The sequence below is a fragment of the Hylobates moloch genome, unplaced genomic scaffold (assembly GCF_009828535.3).
Source record: "Hylobates moloch isolate HMO894 unplaced genomic scaffold, HMol_V3 SCAFFOLD_35, whole genome shotgun sequence".
Taxonomy (NCBI): Eukaryota; Metazoa; Chordata; class Mammalia; order Primates; family Hylobatidae; genus Hylobates; species Hylobates moloch.
In genome coordinates, this window is record NW_026652310.1 from 702,734 (window position 1) to 728,211 (window position 25,478).

Genomic DNA, 25,478 nt, shown 5'->3' on the forward strand with positions numbered 1-25,478 from the left:
GTCTCTACTAAAAATACAAAAATTAGCCAGGTGTGTTGGCAGCCTCCCAGCTACTCGGGAGGCTGAGGCAGGAGAATGCTTGAACCTAGAGGCAGAGGTTTCAATGAGCCAAGTTGTGCCATTGTACTCCAGCCTGGGCAGCAGAAAAAAAAAATTCCTGGATAAGGCACAAGAAAGATATTTGGTGGGCTATCTTTAAAGGCCAGAAAAACCTTTATGTGGGGCTTATTCTCTTACAAAAAGGGTTTCTGGCAACTGTGAAGTCTTCCTCAATTATATGAAAGGGCTTCTGCTTCTATTTCAGGTTTGGCTTCCTTGAGACAAATGATCTTGCTTGCCTCAAAGAGGAGGGCAGTTTGCCCCCTTCCTCCTGACTCCAAGACAAAAGAGAGAAGACTGAAGAGTGGTAAAGTTTGTGGTGTGAGATTTGGATTGTTGTAAGACACATTAGCACTGCATCCTGAAAACAGTGAAGTGGAGATGATTTTGCTCTTTCAGCAGATAGAGAGCCCTTCCGAAACAGATAAACACCACTCAGAGTCCTCAATGGAGGCCCTCTACCAGCCTCGTCTACTCCTGAGCGCACCTCTTGGACTCCCTTGGCTAAAGCCCACAGCTGAAGTTTGAGGGTTCCTTTTACCTTCCAGCTGGCAGGGGCGAGGATGTGCTTTAGCAAGAGCAAACATTTTCTACTGATAATATTCAAATGCAAAGCTGTCCTGTTGATTTGTGGGTGGATTAAAAGTAATTATAAAATGTTAGATTCTAAGAAGACAGTAGAGCCTAATTTGGTCATCACTTGTGTGGTAACATACTTCTTTCTTTGCTGCTAACTGGATATTGTCTTTGAAAATGCTTTGACGTCTGCCAGGTGGCTCCAGCCAGCACCTACTCTTTTTTGCTTAGCTTACTATGCCTAATATCCAGTGTCTGAATCACAGATTTGGGATCTTTTAAAAATGGAATTTGGCGCTTGATTATAGAGTCTCATACTATCTTCACATCTTACTTTCTTGCATAAATTTTGAGTTTTAAGGACAAAGGCCACTCCATATTCCTCCATACTCTGATTAACACCCAGCATGGAACAAGCATGTAGTAGACTGGGAAATCTTTGTTGGATGTAATCAACTGAATGGAACCCTGGGTTTTTGTATGTTGTCTAGATAGTTTTATGAATAAAATAGGTGTTTACTAAATAATTGTTTAGTAAATGGCTAACGCATCCCAGCCTCACTGGGAAAGAGAGGGAAAGGGGAGCTCCTCTCCGTTTTGCTGTGGTCAAATAAATACATGATTTATTTGCTTTATTCTCTCTTTTATATCAACGAGTAATTTTCATATCATTAAATTTTCTTTAAGGGAAGAGGTCAAAGGAATATCTTTAAAAGGTAATTATTGTGATTACTCTTTGATCCAGCAATCTAATTTCTAGGAATTTAATCTAATGAAATAATTAAACAGAGGCAAAACATTATATTAATAGAGCTACTCGTTGCATTACTATCTATAACAGCCATAACAAGAAATGCCTTAAAGGCTCTAAGATTATTTCCTACAGCAATAATAATAGCTCATGCTGATTGATTGCCCATCATGTACCAGGCACTGTTCTAAAAGCTTTATGCAGATTAACCCACTTAATCTGTAATCTCACTTAATCTGTCTCAATTCTCACGACAAACCTATGAGGTAAAGATGGTCATCATCCCCATTTTATAGGCCAGAAGATTAAGGCACAGAGTTTAAAAAATTCCCATTTGGATTGAGGTATTTTGGCACCAGCACTTACAGTCTTAGCATCATTCTTTGCTCTCATTAGGACTTCCTGAACATTATAATAGGCACTAGGGACAGACAGATTTGTGAAACAGAAAGAACTCCACTTCATATAGCCATTAAAGATAACAATTATGAAAACTATGTACAAATAAGTAAACATGCTAATTTATATGGACATACATATTTATAGATATATTATGATGCCATTTATTTTATATAGATAGATATAGTGTAGATATAAATTGTGATATTTTTATTCAACAACATATCTTGGATATTATTCCATATCCAGGCCTGCAGATCTCCTTTACTTTCTAAATGGCAAAATACAAGGCTGTCTTCTGGGAATATACCATAATTTAACCAATGTCCTATTGATGTACATTCAGACTATTTCTAGTCTATTGCAGCTAAAGTAATTGTGTAATGAATATCTTTATTTGCCATATGTGATTTCAACAATAACCAATCTTATTTTTATCGGTATTACATTCAATTAATAATTTAATTTAGGGAAAGTTGACTTCTTTATGATATTTAGTCTTTTTATCTAAACATAGGGATGCCATTTCATTTTATCAAGATTCAGTTACATATAGTATGCATGTTTATTGTTGTTTTTATTCTAATGTATTTTATTATTCTAGAAGCTATTTTAAATGGGAACTTTTTCATTATGTTTTCTAACTTGTTTTTGTACAGAAAAGTTATTGATTATTGCATTTAATAACCAGCTTTTGTACTGGATTATCTTATTGTTTCCAATAATTTTCTATGTGACTCTCTTTTAGCTATGCGATCATATCATCTGCAAATAATCATCACTTTGGCTCATCCTTTTCATTGTTTTATACATTTATTTCCTCTTATTTAATTGGGTAGTACTTAAACAATATTAGTTAAATATGTTAAACAATGTCACCATTTCCTCACATTATTGGGAAGGCTTTTTGTATTTCATCATTAAACAACATGCTGCCTTGTTAAAAATAGGTAATTTTTTTTACCACTACCACAATATTATAAAGAAAGTTTTATCTGGAACACTTCTATTTTCTTTCTTTTCTTTTTGTCTTTTCTTTTCTTTTTTTTTAGACAGAGTCTCGCCTGTCTCCTAGGCTGGAGTGCAGTGGTGTGATCTCAGCTCACTGCAACCTCTGCCTCCTGGGTTCAAGTGATTCTCCTGCCCCAGATGATTTTATACTTTTAGTAGAGATGGGGTTTCACTATGTTGGGCAGGCTGGTCTTGAATTCCTGACCTCAGGTGATCTGCCTGCCTTGGCCTTCCAAAATGGTGGTATTACAGGCATGAGCCATCGTGCCTGGCCAGAACACATCTATTTTTAATGAGTAAACTTGATAGCTTCAAAACCCCCTGGCCTGACTGCCAGGAATAATTCTGCTTCTAACTGTCCCCCACTATTTCTCCAGGGATCCAGGGCCTCTCAGAGTTCACCTGAGCTTTCCCAAGTCTGGTTTGTTCTCTCTACCCTGCTGCTACTACTGCAAGTGACTTTCACAAGATGCTTCTGAGCATACCATTGCTCTGCTGTGACCACTACAGGTAACCCATCCCAGCCTCACTGGGAAAGAGAGGGAAAGGGGAGCTCCTCTTCCTTTTGTTTCTCCAACCAATGTGAGACAGAGTCTTCCCTTTATCTCATAAGACAGCTGATGCCAGGAACCAATTTAATAAGACATTACTTAGGCATGGAACCAACTTAGTAAGACATTACTGGAAGTTGGCAGTGAGTTGGGGAGAAGTAGTATAGCACACTCTAGACTGGTCTTAGGGTCGCCTGTGAAGCTGGTTACCTGCCTCATTCTCCATCCTCCTTCAGATGTCAAGAGAATTTCTGCCTTTTGGAGCTTAGACAATATTGGCCACCTACCCAGAGAGAGGAGAAGGATAATCCAGATATAAATGTAAGGCCCACTTCCTTAGTTTTTATCCCCTGCCTAGGTGTGATCAACTCCCAGAATGATAGTGAAAAGATCCATTTCGTTCTAAGAGGTACTCATGTACCCACCCACTGGCATATAGTCTGTCCTTAAGGCACTAGTAAGACAATCACAGCATAATCTGACATCATGCAGCTTACATATTTTAAATGTGCCCTGGGGAGATAACAATGGGTCCAGATTTATTAAAGTTACTCTTAAATTACAGATTGCCTTTTTTTTTTTAAAGACACGATCTTTAAATTTGATGATGCCATGTCTGTGACCAAAAAGCAAACAAACAAACAAACAAACAAAAACAACAACAAAAAGTTTTTTGGAGCCTGAAAGAGCAGAAACAGGAATCATCTGGACACCCATTTAGAGGAAGGACTGACCAGTGCATGAGGCAGCCTAGATATACTGAACAGGGGCTTATTAATTTGTTGACTGTCATGAAGGCTTTGCTAGCAGCCCTTTGTTTCACATAAAAATACAGGCATGGAACCAAACATATACTCCCTGTGTATTGGCTACCCTTTGCTTTGTTCCCCAGACCCACACTAGCTCAGGAAATCAAAGTCCAACCTAATCACTTCCCCTAGGAAACTTGATTCATCCTATAAGATAACATCCCTCAATCCTCCAAGGCCTTTATTACTATGCTTAAGCACTTTAAAAAAATTGAAAAAATATGTTAATGAATATTATTGATATTTGGGGCTTCATTTTCCAACCCTTGTGAGTTTATCCACCTTCTTAGGGTGGGAATTTATTCAGTCATTTGACAAGATTTGTTGACAGTCGACAACACGCTGGGCTCTTTCAGAACCCCAGGGATACAGCAGTGGAAAAAAATAGGCAAAATCATAATACTCATAGAGCTTATGTTCTTGTGGGGAGGCAGACCAGTAAATAAATAAAAAAGAAAATGTCAGGTAGTAATTAATTCTGTGATGAAGATAAAATAGGATACATGAAAGAGGTGACTGGGTGTAGATTAGGAAAAAACTCAGAATTCTTGAATTTTAAGCGGCTCACATCTTTCTTTTCAGAAAAGATTCTGCAGTATCTACCAACCAGTTCACCTTGCAAATGATTGGTGCTCAACAAGCATTATAGGATGGTTTAAAAAATATATTTTGGAGTCTTACCAAAGTTTCTTTTTCATGGCTTTAACTACATTAGTTCATAGAGGATTTGTTTTTTGATCTCTAAATCAGATGGTGTCCTCAATGGACTTTTAATGTAAGCTTCCTCTCCTATGTTTCCAGCATATCACCAATTGCCACTTATATAGGTTACATAAGAGCAAATGCAAAAAATAAAGTAATCTCAAATTCCAGTCAAGAAACACCTGCTAAATACTTGGCATTATCCTTAGACAATCTTCTCTTCGAGCAATTTTGGAAACTCTCTAGTTGTACTTCTGTAAAGGTTTGCACCTGGGAAATGGCACAGAGGCTTTTATGAGAAATGCTATTATAAGCCTCTCAGTAGAACTGAGAGACAGGAGAGGCTGCAGGGAGCCCTATTTTATAGTACAGTAAGGTTAGCCATTTACTGTTCCCATAAGCTATTTCACTTGCAATAAAGGTCAATGGGCCTTTTTAGGGAGGAGAGCTAGACCCCTGTCTAAAACTGCCATCTTCAGCAGTCAAAAAGACAGCCTGCTTTAGATTCTTCTGGAAAGTGGTAGGATTTTTATTTCACTGGGAGAGTGGTTCCATATGATCAGCTGATGAGCAAGGCAGTAAGAATTCACAGACTTCAGAGCAGAAGACTTAAACCCTAAGGTAGCTTGACCACAAAGCTAAGCAGGGCGTGTCAGCCTGCGGCTCTGCTTGTTACCTTCATGTATGAACTCTGCCAAAAAATGCAACATTTCTGTACCTGGAATTCTTTATCCCTAGACTTCCTGAGAAATTGGTGTCCTAAAAGACAGTGGTTTGCAACCCACGGAGCTACAAATCCAGTACAGCAGAAGCCTTCCTACTAACAGTTGATTTTTTTTGTTAGCTTTTAAATAATGAAATCAAACTTAGTATTTCCTTAAAGACACTGGGCTTCAACATTTTTGTTCAATATCTCCTAAGGGAATTTTGAAAAACTATATACCTTCATTCAGTTTTATGTTATAATCTAAAAGTTTTCATCAAAACTTAAATGGTTGCAAAGGGTATAATATATGGTCTGTTGTAAATATTGGCTTTCAAACTAATACTATTACTCAGCTTGTTATAATATATCTAATGGAATATAAGTAGTATAGCATCATGACACCCACCATCATCCACTTGGTAAGAGGTAAGAATTTTACATCATTTCTTTTTCCCTTTGAATCCTTATTTCCATTCTTTTACAAAATTTTATTCTAATAAAAGATCTTTCTGTGCTTAGGAGTATTTAAATTTTACCTTAGTATAATTATACCTTAGTTTTCTATAATAAATATACAGTGAAATTACAATTTGTTTCTTTCCTGTGACCATTGGCCCTGTTAAAAGACAATGCATCTGGATGGAGCTGTCATTGCGATTACTGCCGGTGGTACCTGTGGCAGAGACAGTACTCTGTGCTCACCACACCTTTTTCTTCTTGAAAGTCCAGGAAGTTTTTATTTCATAGTTTTCCACTGGGACAGTGGGCAGAAATGAAGTCTTGTTTCCAATCCTAGGCAGTTAAAAGTGTATTGAGGCCAGGTGCGGTGGCTCATGCCTGTAATCGCAACACTTTGGGAGGCAGAGGCGGGCGGATCCCTTGAGGCCAGGAGTTCGAGACCTGACCAAGATGCTGAAACCCCGTCTCTACTAAAAATACAAAAATTAGCTGGGTGCAGTGGCGTGCGCCTGTAGTCCCAGCTACTTGGAGGCTGAGGCGGGAGAATCTCTTGAACCCAGGAGGCAGAGGTTGCAGTGAGCTGAGATTGCGCCACTGCACTCCAACCTAGGTGACAGAGGGAGAGTCTGTCTTAAAAAAAAAAAAAAGAAAAGAAAAGAAAGGAAAAGAAAAGAAAAAGTGGATTGAGTTTCTCTTTCTCTCTCATTTTCCCAAGTGGAACTAGAAACTCTGGTGGCAGAGATATAAGATGGAAACAGAGGTATCTCGGTCACCCTTGGAAGAGAGTCCCCAAGAAGGGCTCCTCATCTGCATCAAACTGTGAGATGAATGAGCAATCAAGTTTGTTGTGTTAAATCATTGATGTTTTAGGTTTACTTATTACAGTTAGGTGGCTTATACTGTCCTGATGATTATGGGGCATAACTGATGAAAACAACATGAATATATTACAACTTTAGACAGGTAATTATTAAGATAAAAAAATCAAACTCTTAAAATGCATCTCAATAAAAACATTGAGAAATCTTGTTTGTGTAGATGAGAATGAAGGCAGCTATAGCAATGTCACTCAATTCCCATTGAGTTATATGCACAAGGTGATTTATAAGAAAAAATTTTTAATAATCTGTCAACTGACAACTGAATTGTGTCTTCTTTAAATTTTATTGAAGGCAAAGATTTAGCAACCACTTGACTTGCAAAGGAATTTTTTTACCCAGGGATTTGAGTCACTCATTTTCTTGACATCCTCCCCGATATTTCAAATTATCACTTTTTTGGAGCTCCAGAGTGCTTTATATCCCATTGCAAATCACCATAGCAAGATTTTGTAAAATGGGAGAAAACTACTGGAAAAGGGAGGTGGGTAAAGATTTCTCAGGCAGTCAATTTTATGAACAAGTTATATGAAATTTGAAAATCCATAAATTAATTCCCTAAATACTGTCTATATCAATATACCCTTTGAAAGTCTCTATGAATGCCCTGGGGAAAAAGACACTGGTCTAGGGAAGAGGGAGAGGAGTCAGGAACTGCAGCGTCTCCTGACCTAATCCTCCTTTGGCTGCAGATCTTCACCCAAACCCTTGGCCCGTCTTTCCCTGCCCTTCCTCCTAACTCACATTAGCTTCCAGTAAAAAAGGTCCTGACCAGGATTAAAATCTGTAACATATAAGGAGTTATTTTAAATCAATGAGAAAAGTATGATTACTCCAACAAAAAAATGAGCAAATGATGTGAAAAGGCAATCAACAAGAGAAGAAATACAAATGGTCAATCCCTATAGAAAATATTAAAACTCACTCAGAAATCATAGATATGCAACTTAAGACAATGAAATACCATTTTGGAAATCAAATTGGAAAAAATACATGAACTTCTGTGGTGGTTAGGAGGAAAATAAACTGGTTCAACTCTTCCAGGTAGCAATTTGGCAATATGCATCAAACGTATTAAAACGTATAAAATTGAGCTAGCAATCCCAATTCTAAGAATTATTCTAACAAATTATGAATATGGAAAATGAAGATTTAGCCTCAAGCTTTAGCACAGTGTTTCGGTCAAGGTTCTTTTGGTTGTAAGTATTAGGTTGCAAAGTATCTTTCATTTGCAATGCCTCTTCTCTACTGCTTTTGCTGGGTCTCTTAGTTAAAAATTCTTGATTGATTTGGACTGATTGCTTGCTGAGTGCCAATAGATTAGCCTCATCCTAGCAGCTGTTTGGGAGAAGAGGCAGAGGCGTCTTATGATGTATAGGGTTGCTTCTTCCAGGTACTATATGGGGTTAGGGCTGGGTTCTTCATAATAAGCAGGAAACAAAATAAACATAGCATATCTAAAATGATGAAGAACCGAACTAATTTAAAATTCTGACCTAGTATGTGAAGCAAACTCTGACATCATGAAATGAGACAGTCATTAAAAATGTTCTTATGGAAGAACACTGACATCACGCAGTGAGATAGTTACTAAAAATGTTCTTATAGAAGACTACTTAATATCATGGGACTAGACTTGTGATACTTTTCTATTTCTAGAGAAAACACAGAAACATTGCAAAAAATATATAGTATAATTCATTTAAAAATTCTTATATTTGTAAAGAAACAATATATAGCAAAACTGTAGTAATAGAAATCTGTGGATGGTGGGATTACCAGCTATTATTAATTTCTTATCTTTATGAAACCATTATTTTCTAACTTAATTACAGTTAACTTATATAAGTATTTTGATAAGAAAAACAACATTAAGATTCAGCAAGAGTTCTCCAATCTCTAAGAGGACTGAAAAGAAACAAAGTGGATCTCAAATTTTGGATGAGCTATTAATAATTAGTTTCTGCTCAGGGATTCAGACAACAGGCTGCAAAACACCTACCTATCTGCTGGAAGCACTGAGCACACATGGGCTCTGCTCAGCAGCAACAGCAGGGTCCAATTGCTATAGCCAGGGGAGGAAGAGATGCCACGGAGAGGAGTCCCCACATCTAGTCTTCCTGCTCCCCACTTTTCTCCAGGAATTCTAAATCCCTTCAGCTGTATTTTACGATTTCTATATGAAGACATGTAGCTTAGGGCAAAGAAAATTGCACTCAGAAACAGAGGGTTCAAATCTGTTCTGATACTTTACTAGTTAATCGTCATGAAGCCACTAAACCTCTTTGAGCCACAGTAAAATGGAGAAAATGATAGGCAACCTGTTTATTCATATGGTTGTTTCAACAATTTAACGAGACAATATGTGAAAGTACTTGAAAAAATGATATGCATACAAGCACACATACATGCTTCTCTCTCACACACACACCCTCTCTATACACACACATACACATACACACACATGCACACACACAAAATATTGCGTCTCAAATGTATACATTAAACAATTGGGGAAATAAAAATTAAAAACCTAAATCCTTGATTAGACCTTGGCTAAATGTAAATGAAATTACAGATCCTGTGGATTTGATGAGATGCCTCGAGAAGAAAATGTCTTGTTGATCCGAATACTTTGAGAAGTGCCGATTATTATTCTCTCTATAAGATAGAAAGAGAAGACTTTCTGTTGGTGCCAGGCCAACTCAGAGTCAGAAGAGGATGAGCAGGACTCAGAGGAGGTTTGATTAAAAATGGAAGAGACAAGAGGGTACAGAACTTGAGGAAGAGTCCCAACAGGCTGAGTGCTGTGGCCCTGCTGGTGGAAGAGAAGGTACAAGAAGAGACCACTCTAGTGGATGATCCCTTTCATACGAAAACAGGTGGTCTGGTATCCACCATACAGGTATCCACCATAGTTTCCTAAAGAAACTAAACGAAAGGGACAAAGATAAAATCAGTGAAGAGGAAGACCCTGGGGACATTGTTTTCTGCAGAAACCAAGTGAAGGGATGAGAATGCAGACGTAAAAAAGTACGTTGAGACAGAGCTGAAGAAGAGGAAAGAGATTATGGAACATAAGGAACAGAAAGTCAAGCTGAAGAACACAGAGGACTGCCTTTATGAACTTCAAGAAAACGTTTGTGTTTCCTCCGCAAAGAAGACAGAGGAGATTCTTTCTAGCCAGATGCTGAGTCATACCCAAGGTGGACCTCAGCATCAATGCTAAAATAAAAAATAATATCATTTCCATGGAGGATGCCAAAGCCCAGCTGGCGAAGAAAAGCAGAACAAGAAGAAAGACAGTGAGACGTCCTTCGTGCCTACCAACGTGGCTGTGAATATGTGCTGCACAACTGATTTTTATCATTAGGCGCTCAACAGCCTCATACACAGAAACAAAGAAGAGCCTTGAAAACAGGTGACAGGGAGAAGCCAGAGCCTGAGAGGTCCTTTCCAAATGGCAAGCATCCTGTTAATGAGAAGGCCCCTGATGACTATCACTATGAGAAGTTCAAGAAGATGAACAGGCAGTACTGAGATGTGTAGAATGGAATGTAAATACCAGTTCTTTCTCTCTTCATCCCTTTCATGGAAAAATGCTTCCTGGATAGAAGCATGCTCTTTTGCCATTAGACAGTTCCAAAAACAGACTCTCTTACTCCTGCTGCTTACCTGCTGGATTTTTGAAGCACTAAATTTGTAACTTTTTGAAATAAAGCAGTGCATAGATTTCCTATTTAAAAGCAAACTCTATTCTTGTGGGCACTAAATCCTGTTTGTAAATGTATTTATTGGCTTTCTCTTAACATTTGTTCTTGGTCAGGAGGAAGCAACTATGTGTCCATGGTATGCTATTAATAATACCCTTTAGACTGTGCTTTTATCATTATATGTGCAATCATGTCTTCTACTTTTACATATTTGAAATGGGTTCAGAAATTGATCCTTCATTGTTTAGAGTGGGTCTAGCTGATAGCAGAAAAATACTAGAATATCAGTATTCAAAGGAATACTGGTATTTTCTAACTTTTACGAGTTTTTTATTAAGAAAGAAAAAGCAAAACTGTATATATTTTTATCACTTTTAGAATTTAATTATTAAATACAAAATGAATTTAAAAAATGAAAGATAAAGAATGTTTACTTTCTGCTGAAAACAGGAGCTAAATAGGCTGGGCATGGTGGCTCACACCTGTAATCCCAGCACTTTGGTAAGCAGAGGCGGGAGGATCACTGGAGGTCAGGAGTTTGCAACCAGTCTGGCCAACATGGCAAAACCCCGCCTCAACTAAAAATACAAAAATTAGCTGGGCTGGCTGGCAGGTGCCTGTAATCCTAGCTACTTGGGAGGCAGAGGCAGGAGGATCCCTTGAACTCGGCAGGCAGAGGTTGCAGTGAGCTGAGATGATGCCACTGCACTCCAGCCTGGGTGGCAAAGTAACACTCTGCCTCAAAAAAAGAAAAAAGAAAACAAGAGCATAATAAACAAGAAACATTGCTGAAAGATAAGCTAGGGGAACCAAGGTCTTATTTAAATTTAAATATTTTACTGTAGTGTTTAGAATGTAATAAATTATAGCTCCTTCTAATGTTTACTGAGAAGGGCAAGATGTTCTCTAAGTTATTCAATTATTATTTATTTATTTATTTATTTTTAATTTTTTTTTATACTTTAAGTTCTAGGGTACATCTGCACAACGTGCAGGTTTGTTACATATGTATACATGTGCCATGTTGGTGTGCTGCACCTGTTAACTCGTCATTTACATTAGGTATTTCTCCTAATGCTATCCCTCTCCCCTCTTCCCACCCCACGACAGGCCCTGGTGTGTGATGTTCCCCACCCTGTGTCCAAGTGTTCTCACTGTTTAATTCCCACCTATGAGTGAGAACATGTGGTGTCTGGTTTTCTGTCCTTGTGATAGTTTGCTCAGAATGATGGTTTCTAGCTTCATCCATGTCCCTACAAAGGACATGAACTCATCCTTCTTTATGGCTGCATAGTATTCCATGGTGTATATGTGCCACATTTTCTTAATCCAGTCTGTCATTGATGGACATTTAGGTTGGTTCCAAGTCTTTGCTATTGTGAAGTGCTGCAATAAACATACGTGTGCATGTGTCTTTATAGCAGCATGATTTATAATTCTTTGGGTGTATACCCAGTAATGGGATTGCTGGATCAAATGGTATTTCAAGTTCTAGATCCTTGAGGAATCCCACACTGTCTTCCACAATGGTTGAACTAGTTTACAGTCCCACCAACAGTGTAAAGTGTTCCTATTTCTCCACATCCTCTCCAGCACCTATTGTTTCCTAACTTTTTAATGACCACCATTCTAACTGGTGTGAGATGGTATCTCATTGTGGTTTTGATTTGCATTTCTCTGATGGCCAGTGATGATGAACATTTTTTCATGTGTCTGTTGGCTGCATAAATGTCTTCTTTTGAGAAGTGTCTGTTCATATCCTTCACCCACTTTTGGATGGGGTTGTTTGATTTTTTCTTGTAAATTTGTTTAAGTTCTTTGTAGATTCTGGATATTAGCCCTTTGTCAGATGAGTAGACTGCAAAAATTTTCTCCCATTCTGTAGGTTGCCTGTTCACTCTGATGGTAGTTTCTTTTGCTGTGGAGAAGCTCTTTAGTTTAATTAGATCCCATTTCTCAATTTTGGCTTTTGTTGCCATTGCTTTTGGTGTTTTAGACATGAAGTCCTTGCCCATGCCTATGTCCTGAATGGTATTGCCTAGGTTTTCTTCTAGGGTTTTTATGGTTTTAGGTCTGACATGTAAGTCTTTAATCCATCTTGAATTAATTTTTGTATAAGGTGTAAGGAAGGGATCCAGTTTCAGCTTTCTACATATGGCTAGCCAGTTTTCCCAACACCATTTATTAAATAGGGAATCCTTTCCCAATTTCTTGTTTTTGTCAGGTTTGTCAAAGATTGGATGGTTGTAGATGTGTGGTATTATTTCTGAGGGCTCTGTTCTGTTCCATTGGTCTATATCTCTGTTTTGGTACCAGTACCCTGCTGTTTTGGTTACTGTAGCCTTGTAGTATAGTTTGAAGTCAGGTAGCATGATGCCTCCAGCTTTGTTCTTTTGGCTTAGGATTGACTTGGCCATGCGGGCTCTTTTTTGGTTCCATATGAACTTTAATGACATCTACATTATTGGCCTGCCCATCCATTAATTTTAAAAAATTGAATTAATTGCCAGCATTAAAAAGCTCAGATGATCTTTGCATAAAAATACAATATGGTGAATAAAATGGATTTTTACTTTGCATACATTCTACATATTGTCACTCCCTGCCCCCAGAGGATGGACAGCTGAAAGGGACATTTCCAAGCTGGGCAGTCAGATGTGATTTAGCTTTAACTTTGACCAACGAGATGCATTCAAGTGAGATTTAAAAGGCAGCAGTCCTGGCTGCTCCTGGTGGTAGGCATGATCAGATCAAGCCCTCTTTGGGGTTTTTTGTAGCAGCGTTCCTGCCACCAGCTTTGTAAGGGTCAAAAGGTGGATGGTGTCAGCAGCATCTTTAAGCTGTTGTTATTTTTGTTGTTAGTGTGACCCTGGATGGGTGAAGCATGGCTCTGGAACCAGCAGAACAGCAGCAGCAGCAGCAGCAGCAGCAGCAATATCTTCCTAATCCCTAGGTCGTTCCTGGAGCAAACCATTCGGGGGAAGCTTACCGATTTCCGGTCCTCTGACTCAAGCAGGGTTGGCAGTTTCCTTCAGAGCTGATTCTTCATTGTTCCCTGTCAGCAAGTCCTGGAGGCCTGGCCTCAACACACTGTAAGCACCTAATTCCCTGTGTTGAAGCCCTTTGCACTTTATGCTTAAAATAGCTAGAGTGGTTTCTGTTTTCTGTAATAGAACTCTAATACACTGGAAAAATAAGAGACCTAGCAACATCTGGCCCTATTTCAGTTCTGATAACAATAGGCTGGTTATGAGCAATAGGCTCTAGGTTGCATAGTCCCTACCACCCCTTATTGTAACCCCCAAATGGAGACCATTTGTCAAATGCTATTTTATCATTGTATTTTTTAGTGTTTGTTTTTAACAGACATCCATTTCTCTTCATTGTTTTACCTTCTTGCACTCTGTAGGGATTTGAGTTTGAATCCTTACTAATACCTACCCGAAGCTTGGTGGAAAACACTTTTTTAAAAATTTCTTAAAGAATATAATTCTTTCATTTTGAACATACTCCAAAATGTCCCCTAATTAAAGCCAGAAAACTGGACACCTAAACTGCATTATTTAGGTCCCAGTTAAAAGTGTTTTTACTGAACAATGGAACTAGTGTTATTAATCCTAAGGGTGTTGTTGAGGAAACTGTAATGTCACCTCCATAGGGACACAACAAAGAGATTTCTTTCAAGTCAAGTTTTATCTTATAATCGCGTAATAGGTCACGCTTGCTTTTTGCATTGGCTGTTAGAAAGTTAGGGCCAGAGGCTACCTGAAGGGCTGACTTCTCACACTGTACATGGCTTTATTTAGGCTTTTATGTTGTGTACTAGCCCTACTCCTGACTGAGTCTCATGGTTACTATCCTGTTTTTTCCTTTAGCAGATTTATTCATATTTTTTAAAAAATTACATCATATTCATATTTTTAAAACATTCCATTAAAATTATTTTAGTTTTATAGTTTCAGATCTTACATTTAAGACTTTAACCCATTTTGAGTTGATTTCTTTAAATTTAATTTTTGTTTCATATTGACAAATAATTACATATTTATGGGGCAAAATATGATGTCTTAGTACATGTATACATTGTGGAATAAACAAATTAGACTCATTAACATATCTGTCCCCTCACATACTTATCATTTCTTTGTGGTAAGAACATTTAAAATCCACTTTTAGGAATTTTGAAATATACATTACATTATTTTAACTGTAGTCACCTTGTGCAATAGATCATCAGAACTTGTCTCTCCATCTAACTGAAACTTTGTACCCTTTGACTAACACTTTCCCTTGCTCTGCCTGCTGCCTTCCCCTCCCCTCCCAGCCTCTGGTACCAGAGAGATCATGCGGTTTTTTCTGTGCCTGGCTTATTTCACTTAGAGGCATGTTCTCTGGATTCCACTATGTTGTCTCAAATGACAAAATTTTGTTCTTTTTTAAGGCTGCATGTTATTTCATTAGGTATATCTAGCATATAAAAAAAAAAGCAATTCATCTGTGGATGGTCACTTAGGTTGGTTCCATATCTTGGCTGTTGTGAATAGAACTGCAGTGAACATGGAAGTGCGAACATCTCTTCAACATACAGATTTCATTCTTTTGGATGTATACCCAGAAGTGAGATTGCTGGATCATATGGTAATACTATTTTTAGTTTTTGGAGGAATCTCCATATTATTTTCCAAAATGACTGTACTACTAATTTGCATTCCCACCGATAGTGTGCAAGGGTTCCCTTTTCTCCACATCTTTGCCAATACTTATATCTCATCTTTTTGATAATAGCCATTCTACAAGGTGTGTGGTTTTTATTGTACTATGTTTAATACCCCTATTAAATCTTCCTGTAACAAGATGGAGAATGAATATTTTAATAAACCGCCTTCACTTCCCCTGCTCTATTCCTTTGATTATTTCTAATAGACATCTGTTCCTTAGTTCTCTCTGCTTCCCTGTGCTCAAGCATGCATTTCCTCCAGTGTCTTAACAGACAAAGGCTATTCATGGTTGTGTTTGGGATTTTGCAATCTAACAAATATTCTAAAGATATGGTCAAGTCAAAGAGTGAGAAACTTTCAGCAGAAATCAATTCGTTCAGTGATTATTGCTAAGAATCGCAGGAGCTACAGATTTCTGTGTAAATCAAATGGAAGACTCAGTTTTTTTGGGAAGCAAATAATTATACTTCTTTTGATGACATAAGACTGAGAAATATCCAGCATCTGATCCTAAGCTAACCTGTTTTTTCCTTTTTGTATTAAATATTTTATTTTGAAATAATTATAATTTACATGCTATTGTAAGAATAATACAAGAGCTTTTGTATAACTTTTACCCAGTTTCCCATAAGGAAATATCTTACAAAACTAGAACAATATCACAGCTAAGATATTTATAGAGATACAGTCAAGATACAGAATATTTTCATCCTCACAAGAATCCCTCATGTTGCTCTTTTATAGCCATATTCCCTTCCCCACCAACCCCACCCCCTCTTCAATCCCTGGCAACCACTAATATTTTCTTCATTTGTATACTTTTTAAGTTTCAAGAATGAGCCAATCTCTTTGGCTGGCATAAATGTTCATCACCAGTAAGTACACTACACTTACCAGCACCCTTCCCTCATGTTGATCCATTATTTGCTCTTCTCTAACCTATTCTGTGCCTGAGAAGGCTGATCTTTGAGGATCACATGACCCAGGCTCCCTGTTCTCTGGCTTCCAATTGGGTTCAGCTGTTGAAGGAACTTGCAGAAAATGGAGGGAGTGGGAGAAGAGTGATGTAAGAGTATTCGTCCCCCTGTGCGCCTCCCTACTCCAATTCCTTATCATGATTAGGGCACTGGCTACATTAGCTGTGTTGGAAGATTGCAGCTCCAGTTAGGGGGTCCTACTTCCATGGCTTGAGGTTCTCTTTAGACTCAGGTCACTTGGTTCATTGCCTTTTAGGCCTAAGGGTGACAGCTCTCCATGCTTGCTAGTTCCTGCGTACCTCACCATCTCACATTGGTTTCCTTAACCCTGCCCATACCTCTGTAAATGTGTGAAGGTTTCATAAAACCTTTCTCAACCAAACTCTTTGAGTGGGCCATTGGTGCCTGTCAAGTCCTCATTGATGGAGTGATTCTAAGGATTGGTTTAAAAACATCTGCCCTTGGTTTAAAGCTTTTAAGAGAGAGAAACTTTCATTCATGCCTATTTCCATTCATCTATGCAACTTAAAAAAAATTCATCCTCTCTCTTTTCTTCTGTCCATCCCTCTTCGTTTTATCTTCTTGACCACTGTCCTAACTTCAAATGCTACATCTAAGCAATTTAGGCTTTCTCCTGGGGGACCTCCAACTTAGCCTTTTATCTTACCATCTCTCTTCCTTGGCCTCGGAGGAAAGGATCCAACAGGTCATCTCTGGAGACTCATCTTGAATGTAGGACCCATTTGTCTCACCACAATTGCCTACATTTGGAGTGAGTGTGTAGGTTATGTGTTGAACTCTTGTCTTGTGCTTTCTTCTCTGTGCTTTCCCCTCTCCCCTTTGCCAGAATGGACCCAGGCTTTTTGTGTCTCCTGACTCAGGAGTTTTGGGAAGACTCAGGCCCACTTTGTATCAGGCACTGTTCTAGCCTAAGTCATCAAAGACACTGGCTTTGTGTTCTGGAATATAGGGAGAAACAGATATTTTGAAGAGAGGGAAGAAGAATAGGAGAGAAAGAAGTGGGAGGGAGAAAGATAAGAAAAAAGAGGAAGAGGAGAAGAAATACCAGAGAGAAGAGAGTGCTTCAGATGAGAAAAGGGACAGAAACCTTGGTCAGGTGAGTTGCCTGCTGTCGAGGGGTGAAGCTATCTTGGAAAATGAATTTATCAGGCACCACTTTGATGAATTGAAAATTAGGGGGGACAAAGGAATACAATAATCATTAAGATTGCATTCCTCGATCTAGAACAATTCTTTGATCTACGGAAAAATTTCCCTGATTTAGGCAAGAGTAATATTTAATTAGGTTCAAAGAAAAATGAAAAATTATGGGATTTTGTTCATAACAGATTTGTGGACCATGGTTCACACTATCTACTATTAATGATTTGATAATCCCAGCCTTAATGCTGAGATTTTCAGGATCCAAGAATGGACTGTTTTGTAGTTTAAAATGTTCTTGTTCTACCTTCAATAAATAACTTGTCATTGTCATTTCATGTCCATTTATGGATTATCACTAAAGTTTAATAAACACTACACATTGGCTTGGGCTAATCATTTTGCACCCCTATTTCATTTATCTTAACCCTGTGAAATATATATTTTCCTAATTTTGCAGATAAGAACTCTTAAGTGCTGAGAGCTTAAATAACTTACCTAAGGACACACAACTCATATGTGGAAGGTGTGGAATTCAGCTCTATCTTTTAATGATTATGCCATATTGCCTTTTGATGAGGCATATTTTATTCAATGATCTTGACCGCTCTTCCCTTTTCTCCTGGGTAGCTCCCACACATCCTTTGGATCTCTGATCAAGAATCATATACTTAAAGAGCCATCCTCACATTCCTGCCCAGGTATACCCCAAATAAAAGTTATCATAGCACTGTGCATTCCTCCTTTGTAACACTTGCCACCATTGAAATTTTATTTGCTTGTGTGATTATTTTGTCTACCTTCTCTCCCCTAGACTGTGAGCTGCATGAAAGAGGCCATGTCTCATTTTGTTCCATTACATCTCCAGCACTTAAGACAGTGCCTGACACATAACGAGTGCTGAATAAATGCTTGTTAATTGATTAAATGAATCCTTTGTCTTTATTTCATAGAATTAAGGATTCTTAGAGTCAGAAGTCACCCCATCCCACTCACCCTTTAGAGGTCCTTTGGCACCATTTTAACCAACTGGTCAACCAACTGATCTTGAACACTCCATTTTTGGATGGGTCTGACTGCCAGTGGCAGACACTGTTCAGGGGAGTATAGTAATGAGCTCCAGTGCTCTCCCTTACCCTACAACTCATGAAAGACTTCACCCAAGTTTTTTCTTCTTTAGACTGTGTGTGCCCATTGCTTTAGACTACTCTCCTAGGATCATTCTATCTGTATTCTCCTGAAAGTGTGCGCCTCATGTTTGGTATTCAGGGAAAAGATCTCTACATTAGATAGGGTCTGACCAGATTTATTAGATTCTGAAGTGATATTCTGCTAATTTAATCTCACCACTAATTTATACAGAGTTTGCAGACAACTTCAACTTCCATTTAAAATATGTATAATGGAGGTAGTTTGATCACTGCTCAGTGTTTCCTAAGTACCTGTGCTGTGCCTCTCTCTTCCACACCACTCTGTTCCCCTTGACATACTGGAAGCCAAAAATTGTCATTCACCCTATTTAAAGGATTGGCAAGAGGCTTAAGGGTATCCTGGAGAATTGAAAAATGGGGAATATTCATATGGGGCAGTATAGGTGGAGTTAAAAAAAAGTCTTGGGATACAGGTGAATGTTCTTAGGCTGAAAAAACCACAGATGGCATGAGAACACCTACTGATAGAAGGAAGAGCAAAATAGCCCCTCTACCCATGTTGTGTGTAGTGTTCTTTCAAGCTATAATTAGTTATCTCAGCTTCCCATGAAGCTCCTGTGCATTCTTTGGATCTCTGATCAAGAATCATATCCTAAGGCCCGGTGCAGTGGCTCACACCTGTAATCCCAGCAGTCTCGGAGGCCGAGGCAGGTGGATCACGAGGTCAGGAGTTTGAGAGCAGCCTGGCCAAGATGGTGAAACCCTATCTCTACTAAAAATACAAAAATTAGCTGGACGTGGTGGTGCATGCCTGTAGTCCCAGCTACTTAGGAGGCTGAGGCAGGAGAGTTGCTTGAACCTGGGAGGTGGAGCTTGCAGTGAGCCGAGATCGCGCCACCGCACTCCAGCCTGGGTGACAGAGAGAGACTTCATCTCAAAAAAAAAAAAAAAAGAGTCATATCCTTAGAGCAGCATCCTCACGTCCATCCTGCTACTGAACTCCAACAGTTCTGCGTGGTCTTCTGATGTTGACCATCTTCACCTTCACCAGACCTCTTCCCTGAGTGACTCCTGGTCAGGTTCTCCTCTCCTCCATCCCTGACTCCAAGTGCTGTTCTCTCTCTATATCTGCCACTTCTCCTTGAGGGGAAGCTGAGGTCTTGGCCCTTCATCTAATCTCTTTCTATTTCTATGTCGTGATCTCTGGGGACCCTCAAGATGCTGCTTTGGTTCTCAAAAGCATGCTTCAGAGTCACAAAGCCAAACATGTACCATTTATTCTCTTTTATTGTCAATGTAACCATCCTACTTTCCTGAAGACAATGTGGTCACATAGAAGGAAGCTGGAAAAGAAAAACCCAAAATTAATTTTTGAAAATTTTGTATTGTTGGCCGGGCACCATGGCTTATGCCTGTAATCTCAGCACTTTGGGAGGCTGAGGCAGGTGGATCACCTGAAGTCAGGAGTTCAAGACCAGCCTGACCAACATGGTGAAACCCTGTCTCTACTAAAAATACAAAAATTAGCCGGGCATGGTGGCGCATGCCTGTAATCTCAGCTACTCAGGAGGCTGAGGCAGGAAAATCGCTTGAACACGGGAGGCGGAGGTTGCAGTGAGCCAAGATCGTACCATTGCAGTCCAGCCTGGGCAACAAGAGGGAGACTCCCTTTAAAAAAGAAAAGAAAAAAGTAAAAAAAGAAAGAAAGAAAAAGAAACAAAGGAAGGAAGAAGAAAAGAAGAAAGAGAAAGAAAGAAAGAGAAAGAAAGAAAGAAAGAAAATATTGTATTATTACAATTGTGTTGCTGCTAAGCTATATCTGTATTTGTGCCATGAATTCTTTTGGCCTCAATAACATAATCTGAACACTTGAATAGAGGTTTACTTGGTGTTGAAGAGATTATTTTGTTTAAAGGAAATTCCCATTTTAATTTTCAATGGAATTGCCTAATATGAGATATAGTCTTTCATTAAAAATGCCCATTTATTCAAGAACCATTTATTAAGTGACTGCTAGATGCCAGGATGTTTGCTTTTCTACTTTCCTTATTTAAAAAGCATGTGCCTGGGAATTATCAGAATCTATATACTCTGAAAATGAACAAGATAGTCTTTGTTCTAATGGACTAATCTTCTAGTGCAATTTTTTTTTTTTTTTTTTTTTAGAAAAAATTGCTGGAGTTCAATGGCACCATCTCGGCTCACTACAACCTCCACCTCCCAGGTTCAAGCGATTCTCCTGTCTCAGCCTCTCAAGTAGCTGGGACTATAGGTGCACGCCAGCACACCCAGCTAATTTTTTGTATTTTAGTAGAGACAGAGTTTCACCGTGTTTCCCAGGCTGACCTTGAACTGCTGAACTCAGGCAATCCACACGCCTTGGCCTCCCAAAGTGCTAGGATTACAGGCGTGAGCCACTGTGCCCGGCCTAGTGCAATTTTAGTATGGATATATTCATGTATTCATTCAACATGTTTTCTGAGCCCCAGCTTAGCCTTTGGCACTCAGTGTAGGAAAGACACGGCACCTGTACTCAACTGTAGTGGACAAAATAGATAAATAAGACAATAATTACTTCAAAGAGTCTTTAAGGTTATTTGATGCAGACAAAGAAGGCCTTGAGTCAAGGAGGACTTCTCAGAGGATGTGAGCCTTGGGCTTTAATTGTGGGGATGAGAGTGAGTTTATTAAGTGAGGAAATATGAGATAGAGGCTTCAGAACTTGCAAAACACAGAGGCAAAAGGATGAAGAGTATGTTTGGAGAATGACAACCTGTAGACCAAGCAGAATGACTTTTGTCCAAATATAGTTCATCACGTAAGAAAGAACTTAAGTTCTCTGAATCCCTGTGTTCCTTCTTTCTTAACAGGAATAAAAATTTGACAGCTTAAGTGGAAGCCATCCACATGCTTGCTGATATGAATGAACTGTATCATGCTGAGAGAAACTGGTGCCTCAGAAATGCTTCAGCACACTAGAAAGCAGAGAAGTGTCAGGGGTTGGTTCCAGAAGTGAGATTGCTTGGGAATCTATTTTTTTTTCCCTAAAATATTATGGTATGTCCTGCTGTGGGACCTCTAGTTCAATTCTGCAGTTTTTTGTGACACAATTTACCCATATCTGTATGGTATATCGCTACAAATCCTGGGAAAAACCCATACCAGGCTTTGGTAGATATCACTTACTGTCAAGCATGACTTCAACTTTTCCTCTACCTTGTGTTCTTAGGTTAATAAGAGGAAATGCTTTTGAAAATTGAACATTTATGGAAGACAGTTTGGAAAAACAATTTTCTGCAATGTAAGTGGTTGATGGAGTTTTTATTTATTCAATCTATAAGTGCCCTGGGATGCTCCTTGGTACTGCGAATGAAGTTCTTGAATCATTTGATTCTTTGTGACTGACCCTTCTTACCTGCTTCAGTCTAAACAGAAAGGTACCACATTGGCTTCTAATCACTCGGCTGAATTAAGATCAATGCTATGAATTCAGCTCAAGATCCCAAATAACAGCCTCCTCCTTTACACCTCAGCACTCAGAGGATGACTAGTAGATAAAGAATAAATGTATGTACTATGTCAATTATACTGACAATTGTTTAGGGAAGAATTGCCAATTTTATAAATGTAAATGCAAGTAAAAGGACATCATTTACCTTTTAACTGATAGATCTACTTGTTTCAAAAGGTCATCACAAACTTTTGCTATTTCTTGGTCTTGAAAATAGCCCTTTCATTGAACTGGAAAAAAACATTTTAAAGTTTTAAAACGTACAAACCCTGTATAATAAAGTTGGTATAGTTGAACCTTGGAAAATTAAGTGCATGAGTACAATTGCACTTTCTGTTTCAAATGCTTCACTGATTTTCTGAAAATTTCAATGAGAAACTAATATCAGATCCCAAGTTAACCTGCTAGGAGGAATCTGGACAAGTTATTTTCAGAGTGCATTTTTTCTTTTCAGAATTCGTCTTAGCTTCTTGCTCTTAGCTTAGATTTTGAAGCTCACTTCTTTAGATGTATTTTGTCAGGAGAAGATTAGGCTTGGCTTTATGAACTGTCGTGGAAAAAGAGATGGCCAGAGGATCTTAATTTACATAGAAAAGTGAAAGGAACAGGCATTGAGTAAATTTCTGTTATAATTTTGACAATTAATAGTTTCTTGGGGTATTAGGAATATTATGAGTGACTTAATAGATTACTTTGGTTTAGTCAAAATTTACTCACAAAATGATAACTGAGGAGAAATTTCCTTCTGCCTTTGGAACATGTAATGAAATGAAGAATTTGGGGGATTTCTTCTTTATCTCCATCTCGTTTAGTGCCCCTGAAAACTGGGGTGATGAAGCAGTGATTCAGGAACAATGACCAATTACACTATGCCAACTGGAGATTTTATTTTAACTAGAAAAGTTTTGAAAATAATTCCGTTTTCATTACTACAAGTAAGTAAACTCTCTCAAGCTCGTGTATTATTCAGTGTCAAAATGGATTTATTTCCCAGTTAGAACTTTCAGGAAATTTGTCAGGATTCTGCAATGCCCCAACCTATACCCCAGGGTAACTCAAAAGTGTAGATTTGTATTGGGGTAGGTAAAATGATTATCATCTACATTTTACAGATGAGTAAATTGAGACCAAGCTTTGGAGCTTGGACTTCAATGTGGATCAGTCTTCATTCAAAGAACATGCTAGTAACCACTACACTATTCTGACTCATATTGCTTGAAGTCTGCCCAATGTCTCCTATTGCTCTTTCCCTCATGGTGCCTTTTTCCTCATGTAAACTATTTGCATGAGAAAATAGAATATAAGGCAAAGAAAAAAAAAAGGTCACTGAGGATTAAGAGGGCCACTACATAGCCTTGAAAATCTAAGAAAATTATAAGGCAAATTACAAGGAAAATGGACAAATACATGATTGTGATCCAATATTTAAAAGTATATATAAAAAACAACAGATCACATAGAAAATATGTAGAACCCAGTATACAGAAAATATGCTTTCTTTTCAAGTATTTACCATGTATTAGGTTATAAAGGAAAATAAATGTTTAAATATAAGTTATTAAAGAATCAAGATCATACAAACCATTTTCTTTGATGACTATGCAATTAAATATCAAATTAGCAGTTAAAAGTACCTATTTCTTTGAAAATTTAAAATCACACCTAAAAACTCATGGTTTAAAAAGGATATAGTGTTGATAGTAGGGAAAGTTGTGAGTGTAGGGGGCAGGGGTATATAGGAACTTTGTACTTTGTGCTCAGTTTTGCTATGAACACAAAACTGCTCTAAAAAATAAAGTTTATTAACTATAAAAAAGGATGCACATACACTCACAATGAAAATGACAAAAATGTTAGAGTTGAATGACAGTGAAAGGCAATTTAAAACAGAAAGGGTAAAAAAGTTTACCATAGTTCCTTCTGTAGATAGAGATGATCATTCTCGAAAGTTTGGTGTATATTCTGGAAGGATATATTGAATGTTTACTCTGCCAGGCCTTGTGCTTAATATTATCGTATTTAATCTCATAACATCCCTATCAGATAGGAACTCTAATCATCCTCATTTTAAGATGAGGAAACTGAGTCTCATAGAGGTTAATTTGCCCAAGCATGTTAAAATCTAGGTTTTCTGATTACCATACCACACCACGTCACACCATGCCATGACATGACTTACATACCTACTGCCTGTAACTTGCTTTCCTTTCCCCCCACCTTAATTTATTTTTCTGTTTCAGAACTGCATCTCTTTTTTTTTTTGAGATGGAGTCTCACTCTGTCACCCCAGGCTGGAGTGCAGTGGCACAATCTTGGCTCACTGCAACCTCTTCCTCCTGGGTTCAAGCAATTCTCCTGTCTTAACCGCCTGAGTAGCTGGGACTACAGGCACATGCCACCACGCCTAGCTAATTTTCATATTTTTAGTAGAGACGGAGTTTCACCATATTGGTCAGGCTAGTCTCGAACTCCTGACCTTAGGTGACCCACCAGCCTCGGCCTCCCAAAGTGCTGGGATTACAGGCACGAGCCACCATGCCCAGCCCAAACTGCATCATTTTCTACCATTACAAACAATAAAGCAGTGAACACTCTCCTACATACATATGTACTCTCTTCTCTAATTGTTTACTTAGGAGAAATTACTAGAAGTTGTATTATTACACCAGCTACTGATTTTTACATTAACATCTGTTAAGCATATTTTATTCTATAATCTATCTCCCCTTATTTCATGCCATTAATTTGCTGGAGAAACTGGGTAATTTATTTTTGGAGAAACTGTATCACTTGTCCATCACTCAGGATTTGCCTGAGTACTTAATTTGCGTGTCACTTGGCTTGTTTCTCTATCCCCTGTGTATACTGTAAACTGATCATTATGTGGAGGTTAGATTAGGTATAGATTCAGTCTTTCAGGATAAGAGTCAATTGTGTCTGGTGAAAGCAATTCATGTACTTCTGATGTGACAACATCCCATTTTATTAAGGTACAAAACTTTCTAAATGGTGGGTATGGTTACCTCTGAGGTCTGCACCCTGTGAAATGAGATGGCCTGGCATTATAGAACATTAGCACCAATTGCACCCATTGTATCTTCCTAGTTATAATTTTCAGGCACATGAGATCTCTTCCTAGTATACCTTCTCCACCTCTCCTTTTCTTCTTTGCCTAACTTGGAAAGCCTTTCTATTGTGCCTTTCATGAGTCACTGGGAGAAGCTCTAGCACAAACTACTTGCCACCTGTTTCTTCTTCTTCTTTTTTTTTTTTTTTTTTTTTTTTGAGAAGGAGTCTCGCTCTGTC

The 25,478-nt window shown here is 38.4% G+C and overlaps 1 pseudogene; it reads left to right on the forward strand.

The window, feature by feature from the left end:
* Window positions 1-5,999: 5,999 nt before the first annotated feature.
* Window positions 6,000-10,481, forward strand: LOC116463389 (splicing factor C9orf78-like; annotated as a pseudogene).
* The last annotated feature ends 14,997 nt before the right edge of the window (window positions 10,482-25,478 follow it).